The sequence below is a fragment of the Triticum dicoccoides genome, chromosome 2A (genome assembly GCF_002162155.2).
Source record: "Triticum dicoccoides isolate Atlit2015 ecotype Zavitan chromosome 2A, WEW_v2.0, whole genome shotgun sequence".
Classification (NCBI taxonomy): domain Eukaryota; kingdom Viridiplantae; phylum Streptophyta; class Magnoliopsida; order Poales; family Poaceae; genus Triticum; species Triticum dicoccoides.
Window position 1 is genome coordinate 349,570,054 of NC_041382.1, and position 8,859 is coordinate 349,578,912.

Here is an 8,859-nt window from a genome sequence, read left to right on the forward strand (position 1 = left end):
GTAAATTTTCAACGGTTTACTGTATCCTAGCCCTGAACTTGCATGGTTTATATTGTTGAACTGAATGTTATTGTATCGTCGGCCCTGTACTTGCATGGTTTATATCATCGAACTGAATGAATTTTTTTTTTCAAAAAGAAAATGTTTTTTATTCTTTTTTTTGAAATAAACATTTTTTTACAATGATGTTCTGGACTTCTCTTATTTTATGACTTGTACTTTTACGATTTGAATTGCATGGGGTTTCCTTTTGCTTGAACTTTTACCATTTTATGACTTGTACTTTTACCACCGTTTTTAACTTGTACTAATCAATATTTTTAATTAAAATATTGAACTTATAGTCTCCTCTCGACATGGGAAGATTTGCATGTTATGGGCTGATCCGTTTACAATTTGTACAGATCCACATGGGAAGATTTTCTATGTGCACCTTATGGAATCATACAAGATACCATTGTTTTCATCTTTTTATGCCATAACTACACATCAGCAAGTCTAGCAGTGCCACCTCTCGACATAGTCTCCTTTGCGCTAGTTACCAGTCTTGTTCCTTGGCGAAGCCTCAATTCCTATAAGATCAAATGGGCAGGCATGAGAGAAAGATAAATGGAACACTACTTGTGCAACAATTCGATAAAAAAATCCTGTGTTTTGCTACAGATTATATTACTTGAGAATTTTTTGTATTTTTTCAATTTTATGTCACAGAGAACCAGTAAGTTCTACTACTGGTAGAAGCCAAGTTCAAGAACTTTGCTGGCGACAAACTGTGACAGTTATCCAGCGGCACCAATAACCAGAAAATGTTTTTTTTCCTGAGAACACACATCACAATTTTTGAAATGCATCAGTACACACACATTTTCATTATTCAGAAGCAATCAAACATGCTAAATAGTACTCATGTACTTACTGGAACCACACATATTATAAAATATTAATCATGTACTTACTGGTACAAATCAAATTTGCCACTTGGGAAATTAAGCTCTCCAAAACATACTAAATTCTCTTTTCTACAGTTTTCGGTTCACATGTGCAGCATGAAAGGAAGAAGTAACTGACCGTCAATAGCACTCAGCGGTATATTATTCAACATTAGATGGGAACTTGGACGAGGCGCGGTGCTCTACTCGTACGGCGCCCAGTGCTCAACTTGGACGGACGAGGCTGTCATGCGCTCAGAAGGTTCTGCACCTGCATAATTACCATAAGGGAATTATGGCCATCTCCCCTGTCTTCAGATGGCGGCACTGCAGGCCCAGCAGTTGCTGCTTCTCGAACCAAAGGGAGAGAGAAAGGGCAGGCCTATGGCCGAGCACAACGTCAACTTGATATTCATCAGTACTAGTATGACTGGACAAGAAAGTATTTAATTTTGAACACTAAATGAAATCCGGATAGTCTAGTGAAATTGCAATATGGAACTTTAGTCACCTTCCCACGACAAAGAGTGAAGCATAAAAAGTAGTACTGTGCACTTTTGAAACATTGACTAAAACCATAGTTGTTGTAGGCCCGTCGTCGTCTATGATGGTCTTTGTGATTACTTGAATGGGTAGCCAAGGTGCTGGTACTAAAAAATGCATGTCTCAAATCAATTCAGACCAAGCTTCACTTAATTCCCTCACCTATGTTACACTTTCTGTTTCGGGTATAAAATTGTACTTACCAAATATTCTCTTCTAGATGGATTTGTATATGAATTTAGATTTGTAACAGCACACACACCGAACTTGCAGAATTTTTCGTTGAACTTATCTAGATGATATATCCAAACTTGCAGAATTTTGAAACTTGAACTCCGAACTTATTATATCCTCGAGTCTGAACTGATACAATCATATAAGAATTTCAGGCATTATGACCTATAGCTCTCAAAAAAGCTAATTCATTTTTGCACCGTTATACCAAAAAAAGCGGAAAAATATTTGGTTCTCATACACATTTTGACAAGCACCTATAGAGCATTAAGTTGTGCACAGAATAAGCACAAGATTGAATTAAGTAGCATCAAGGCACAATTGAAAAGTAGTGGCAGCATCAGCTCAAGTTGCTCCTCTGGTTTTGTGCCCCTATTTATGATATCAAACGACAGCACATGTCCAATAACATAATTTTTCAATAAAGCTCCACAAAATCAAGTACAACTTCTGCCAAATTACTAATAGAAACCCACACCTTTTCACGAAGCCAGACTTGAAATCTTTCTACGACAATCTTCAGACTTATGCATGTAGATGAATTGAACTTTAGACCTTTTCACATCCTTTTCTACTACTTTGTTTCCAGAGAGTGGGAGAATTTAGGGCATTGCAAATATTATCTATAATATGCCCAGTTAGTGTGGTCTGAACTGAACTTTACCTGATCAATGATTTTCCAGAGCCATGTGTGTGAATTTTTTGTTTAGCAAACTGCTGGATTTTTTCTATGGAATTGCCAGTGCAGTGTGCACACATATAGTTGATTTATTTCCCATGAACTAACTGATTTCACTATTTATATTGAACTGTGAAAAATCTTGTTTTGCTAGCAAAATTTGAACAGAAAAAACCTACAAAGGTGTACGCATATATAGCAAATCCTATAGAACACATTTGTTTTGCTTCATGTAGAGCAGCAACGAAGTGAGATCGAGAGAAAAAGGAAGGTTGGGGTGCTGACCATTGGTGTCGGCGGAAGAATTGCAAGCAGAGCCGGGGAGAAGAATCAGAGGAGCGGCGGCGCGTTGGGTCCCTGGGCGGTGGCGGGGCGCAGGAAGCAAGTCCCGACGGCGGTGATTCCTGGGAGAAGGGGGCGTCAGTTCGGTGGTAGCTGACTGATGGTGCTCGGGAGGCGGGCGGTGGAGCTCGAGCAAGTTGACATAGCCGCGCGCTGGATGAAGGGGAGGTCCCCGCGGTGTGCCAGGGGGAGGGGGAGGTTGTGGTGGCAAGATGGAGAGGTTGACGGTGATGCGGAAGGAGGAGGCTGGATGGGCAATGGAGGACGACGAGGACGTGGCGGCATCGCAGAGGAAGGTGGCGGTAGCGCGCGGGTAGGGAGAGGCAGGGGTCTGGCGCTGGCTGCGCGGGTAGTGAGGGGCGGGGGTCCGGCGTCGGCAGCGCGCGAGTAGTGAGGGGCCGGGGTCCGGCGCCTGCCTCGCGTGGGTAGGAAGGGGCAGCGGTCGGCGTCAGCAGCGCGTGGGTAGGGAGGGAGTGGCTGAGCGTCTAGGTAGATAAGGTTTGGTCCATGGCGGTGCTTTGTCCAGATCCAATGCGTATATAGGGGCAGATGGTAACAAAATATTATTCTGTTACTAGTAACAGAATAGCTCAGTCCTATATATATATATATATATATATATATATATATATATATATATATATATATATCAATTAGGCTTCAAGTGTGTACTTGTTGGTGAAAGTGTTGTCCAATGGGAATTATATTTTGTATTACTCATGCAGCCTACAAAGTCTGTCGCACAGCCTTGTAACTTCTTACCCCATTTCTAAATTTGTACTAGTCCTATCTACCGTATATTGCGCTACTCGTACTACTACCTCCCTCCTGGTTTACTGGTCCCCTTCGTAATTTGTGTCAAATTTTGACCATAAATTTCACTAACTAAATGTTAATGCATGTCACAAAAAATTATATCGTTTTATTCGTATTTGAACATAGTTTCCAATGGAATAACTTTCGGTGACATGCATTAAAATTTTTTTAGTTAAACCTATGGTTAAAATGTGACACTAAATATGACTAGTAAGTAGTACCGTAGCAGTACTAGTATACATCGGTCAAATTATTCATCATGTCCTCACATTGAATTGACGTGACAACACGCTGCGCGTGAGGTGACACAAGAATCTCGGCGGCATGTTTGGGTATTGTGGACTTCAGTTTGGAGTACTACCACTTATCTGTCAAAATCTTTCATCATTCACTTAAAACAATCGATTGATCATACATTGAGTACCATATAACTGGAATTAACCGATGCAACTCCAAGAAGGATTGGCCAGTGCTGCCAGCTGGTGTCAAGTTTGATCCCACGGATCAGGAGCTGATCGAGCACCTTCAGGCCAAAGTGAGTGCTGACAGCGCAAGATCTCACCCTTTGATCGATTTGTTCATACCAACCATTCACAGCGAGCACGATATATGCTACACCCATCCAGAGAAACTTCCAGGTAAGACACCGATCGACCGTCTACTTGCACAAAAATATTCCTTTGTTTATAGCTCTATTTTTCTTTTTAGACGCAGACCTAGTGAAGCAATTACAATTTGACAGTTAATAAAAATTGAAACAAGTGACTGCAACATTCCAAAGATGTTATGAAAATGCCAACTACGTACACTAAAACCTGTATTCAACAATACTGCAGGTATCACACTGAGTGGCCTAAGCAAGCATTTCTTCCAGTGCAATTCCAGGGCGTTCAAAAGGGGCATGTGGACGCGTCGCAAGATACTATCGGAGTGCGGCATGCACGCGATGTCGCACAAGACCGGCAATACCTTGCCGGTGATGGTCAATGGCCGGCAGACGGGTAGCAAAAAGGTTCTGGTGCTGCACACCAACAAGAACTTTGACCATTCCCGCAAAAAAAGAACTTCGACAAGCAGAGGACCAACTAGGTGATGCACTAGTACCACCTCGGGGACCTGGAGCAAGAGAAGGAGCGGGAGATGGTCCTCTGCAAGATTTTCTACCGGACGAACACTAGGGCCAGGACTAAAAAGACTACAAATTAGTTTGGTATTGGTACTTGTACTACCTTGTCGTCCGGAAGTTGGTATTGTTGTTAATGATCTTTCGGTATGAACTTGGCATTTGCTTCCAACCATCATACCAAGGGTCGACGTGGATATAAAGCTGAATCATTTGTTTCTAAACGAATTTTCAGGCACCTGATTTTTATTTGATGCCTAGCATAAGCACCTGCCTTTCGAATTCCTAGTTCTCCAAATTTTTCGAAACAAGTGCATGCACTTATTATCACGATGAAAAAACAATATACCTGCTGCATCCTAGTTATCTATCTATACTTGCAGAATTCTCTTGTTTATTGAGCAGGCATATTATTTTTTCAGGTCGAGCAAGTTTCAACTGGGCTGTAGACTGCCCAGGCTTGGTTCTATTTTTAACAGGCCTAGCCCATGACGACAATGGGGCACAAAGATCCAACAAATATCTACTGGCCTCTGGCCCTCCAACGTTAGTTGTATTTTGTCTTACAACATCCGCATGCAGTTTTTTTACTGAATCAAACACACAGCCCAGTTCTATTTTCCTCTTGAAACGACATGTCCTACTTTCGTTTTCTAATCTCTACCTATAGTTTTACTAGTTCATATACACGTATCATTATATTGAAAATTCGTAAAGTTCCCTTTTCATATTTACATCCTTATTTTTGTTGTTGCTTTCCCTCCCAGTGCTGATTTTTTTACCACTGGTTTTCCCTTAAACCAACTCAATTGTCCCAGGTCTTGTTTGCTTACAAAACAAAACAATTTTTTGGGCATATCAATAAGTTCTTAAAAAATGTTTATCATTTCGGGATTACAACAGTTCGGACTCCACCTAAATATGCAAAATAAGGTTGAACTTTTTGACCGTGGTACTAGGCAGAAAATGGGCTATAATAAATTACATAAGAAATAGCAAATGGGCTGCAAATTATTAAAAAAATAGCAAAAGGGCTCTATGTTGTCTGCCACAGATTTGGAAGCTGACTTGTGGGCCTACTAAGTTCATGCGTACACAAGGTTTCTCAAAAAAATGAAACTTAGTCAACAATCAACTCTACTAGCGTCACACCGTTAGATGTCAACTCTAGCGGCAATCGTGCTTCTTCAGTCTCTGATCTTCCTACTCCAGCCGCCCAAACCAGCGCCAGCAGAACTGCCTGTTCCCGCCTCCCATGGCCGACTGTGCTGCCGAGCAGGCCTCACGGCCCCACCATACTCACATCCCTGGCCTGGCTATCCCTCTACTCATGCACACCTCCTATTATATTTCGGTGACGGCAGCCGAACCGGTCAACCCTCGTACTCCTCACCGCGTGGGCAGCCACTGCCGTGTCTTCCCCAGCTCCGTGTCGTTCCCTTCCTAGGCCTCACCGTCGTCCACCGCCCTGGTGCTCTCGGCGCACCGTGGTCAACGTGGTCAACGAACAACATCCATCGGACGTGCACTTTACGTGGAGAGGCTGACAGCTAGGTCCACGGCCGCACACAAGGAAATTCCTCCTTATTACAAGAAAAATAAAGATTCCTCCACCTGACATCTGGGACCCACCAGAAGGGCCTCTGTATTTCGCAAAAAGTTGGTCCCCCACTGACAGGTCGGCCACCAGCTATATCTTCGCACGCAAGGAAGTGCCTCCTTATTACGCACAAAAAAATGAATACTCCCCCTGCTAGCTGGGACCCATCATAGTGGGAGGCTGACATGTGGGCCTACTAAGTTGACGGGGACGGAGAGCTTTGTCAACTTAGTCAGTATGAACGATTCTAGCTCCTGTGACCGTACAATGTCCATCCAACGGCCATAGTGCTTCTTCAACCTCTGGTCTTCTTGCTCTAGCCGCCCAAACCTGCGCCGGCGAAACCGCGTGCTCCCGCCTCCCGTGGCCGGCTGTGCTGCCGGGCAGGCCTCATGGCCCCACCATACTCGCATCCCTGGCCTGGCTATCCCTCTACTCACCCACACCTCTTGTTATTTTCCGTCGATGGCAGCCGAACCAGTCAACCCTCGTACTTCCCACCACGTGGGCAACCACTACCGTGTCTTCCCCGGCTCCGTGTCGTTCCCTTCCTTGGCCTCGTCGTAGTCCACCGCCCCGGTGCTCTCGGCGTGCTGTGATCAACATGGTCAACAAACGACATCCATCGGACGTGGGCTTTACGTGGAGAGGCTGACAGCTGGGTCCACGTCCGCACACAAGGAAATGCCTCCTTATTACGCGCAAAATAATGATTCCTCCACCTGACATCTGGGACCCACCAGAAGGGCCTCTGTATTTCATGAAAAAAATGTTCCCCCCACTGACAAGTCGGACCCACCAGCCATATCTTCGCACGGAAGGAAGTGCCTCCTTATTATGCAAAAAAATGAATACCCCCTGCTAGCTGGGACCCAGCATAGTGGGAGGATGACATGTGGGCCTACTAAGTTGATGGGGACGGAGGACTTTGTCAACTGAGTAAATATGAACGATTCTAGCTCTAGTGACCATATGATGTCCATCCAACGACCGTAGTGCTTCTTCAACCTCTGGTCTTCTTGCTCCAGCCGCCCAAAGGAGCGCTAGTCGTGCCGCTTGCTCCTGCCTCCCATGGCCGGCTGTGCTGCCGTGGTGGCCTCACCACCCCTACTACTCCCACCGCTGGCCAGGCCCTGCGGTGACGGCAGCCTCACACAACAGCCGAACCAGTGAACCCTCATACTCCTCTCCGCATGGGCATCCACGGTCGCGTCTTCCATGGCTCCGCGTCGTCCCCTTCCTAGGCCTCGCCATCATCCACCGCCTTGGTGCTCTCAGCGCGGCATGGTCAATGTGGTCAATGACCGACTTCCATTAGAAGAGTATTGTACGTGGAGAGGCTGACGGCTGGGTCCACGGCCGCAGCAAGGAAGTGCCTCCTTATTACGCGGAAAATAATGATTCCTCCACTTGACAGTAGGGACCCACTGGATGGGCCACCATATTTCATGAAAAAAACATTTCCCCCTGACTGCTGGGATCCACCAGCTACATCTTCGGACGCAAGGAAGTTCCTGACAGTCGGGACCCACCTGGTCGAAGCATACATAGCGTTGTCATTCTGGTCACGAACATTTATGTACATACTGGTCGATGTAGAGGCGCACACGTGTCATAGTAGATGCGTGCATGTAGCATGTACGCGTACGTACAGCGGCCATGGTGCAAGAAAGAAAATACGGCCACGTACGTACGTACGGGCGTGGTCTCGAACGCCTACTCACACATACATACGACCAGGGCTCGTGTACATGGCTGGGTCAGAACGGAGAAGCCGCGCCGTCATCATGATCATGGAGAGGCAACCGGCTGGGTCAGAACGGAATGCGTCGTTGTGTTCATCGGGAGCCAACCGACTTGGATGGAACAGCCGATGGAAATGAGGCCTGGCATACCGCAGAACGGAGGAAACGGCCTTGTGTTCGACCGGCCATGGTCGAAATGTGATCCTGTTCATCGGGAGGGGTCTAGTGTACCGCAAAACGGAGGAAACAGACCTCCTACGATGGAAACGGGGTCCTGTTGATCGGGAGGGGTGTGGTGTACCGCAAAACAAAGGAAACAGACTTGTGTTGGAGCATTATGGTCGAAACGGGGGTCCTGTTCATCGGGAGGGGTGTGGCATACCGCAAAGCGAGACTCTATGGGATACTGTTCATCTCCACCATCGACTGCCTCCACGGGCTACTATTCATCCAGCGTCGACTGCCTCCACGGGCTACTGTTCATCCACCGTCGACCTCCTCCAACCTCCACCTGCGACTGTTCATCCACGGGCTCCTGTTCATCCATCCTCCACCACGCGCTTCTCCACTGCGGCTACTGTTCAACTAGCGCTCTCCACGGGGTCCTGTTCAACCACCCCTCCACAGGCTACTGTTCATCCAGCCCTCCACAGACTACTATTCAACCAACCCTCAAAGGAGTCGTCCTGTTCATCCAACCCTTCATAGGGTCCTGTTCATCCACCCCTCCACGGGGTCCTGTTCATCCACCGGCTCGATTGATCAGGGTCCTGTTCATCTAGCGGCAACGGCCTCTACTACCATGGGGTCCTGTTCATCCAACCCCCCATCGGGAACTGTTCATCCAC

At 46.3% G+C, this 8,859-nt stretch overlaps 1 long non-coding RNA gene across 2 annotated transcripts; it reads right to left on the reverse strand.

Annotated features, from left to right (window-relative positions):
- Positions 1 to 357: 357 nt before the first annotated feature.
- On the reverse strand, positions 358 to 3,182 carry LOC119354564. 2 transcript variants are annotated; one of them, XR_005171057.1, is made up of 3 exons: positions 2,671 to 3,182; positions 1,069 to 1,311; positions 358 to 572 (listed from the first exon to the last, which is right to left on the reverse strand). It is a non-coding gene; the product is annotated as an uncharacterized LOC119354564 (long non-coding RNA). The 2 variants fall into 2 exon arrangements; XR_005171056.1 differs by having other exon boundaries at positions 1,069 to 1,200; positions 2,671 to 3,168.
- Positions 3,183 to 8,859: the final 5,677 nt, after the last annotated feature.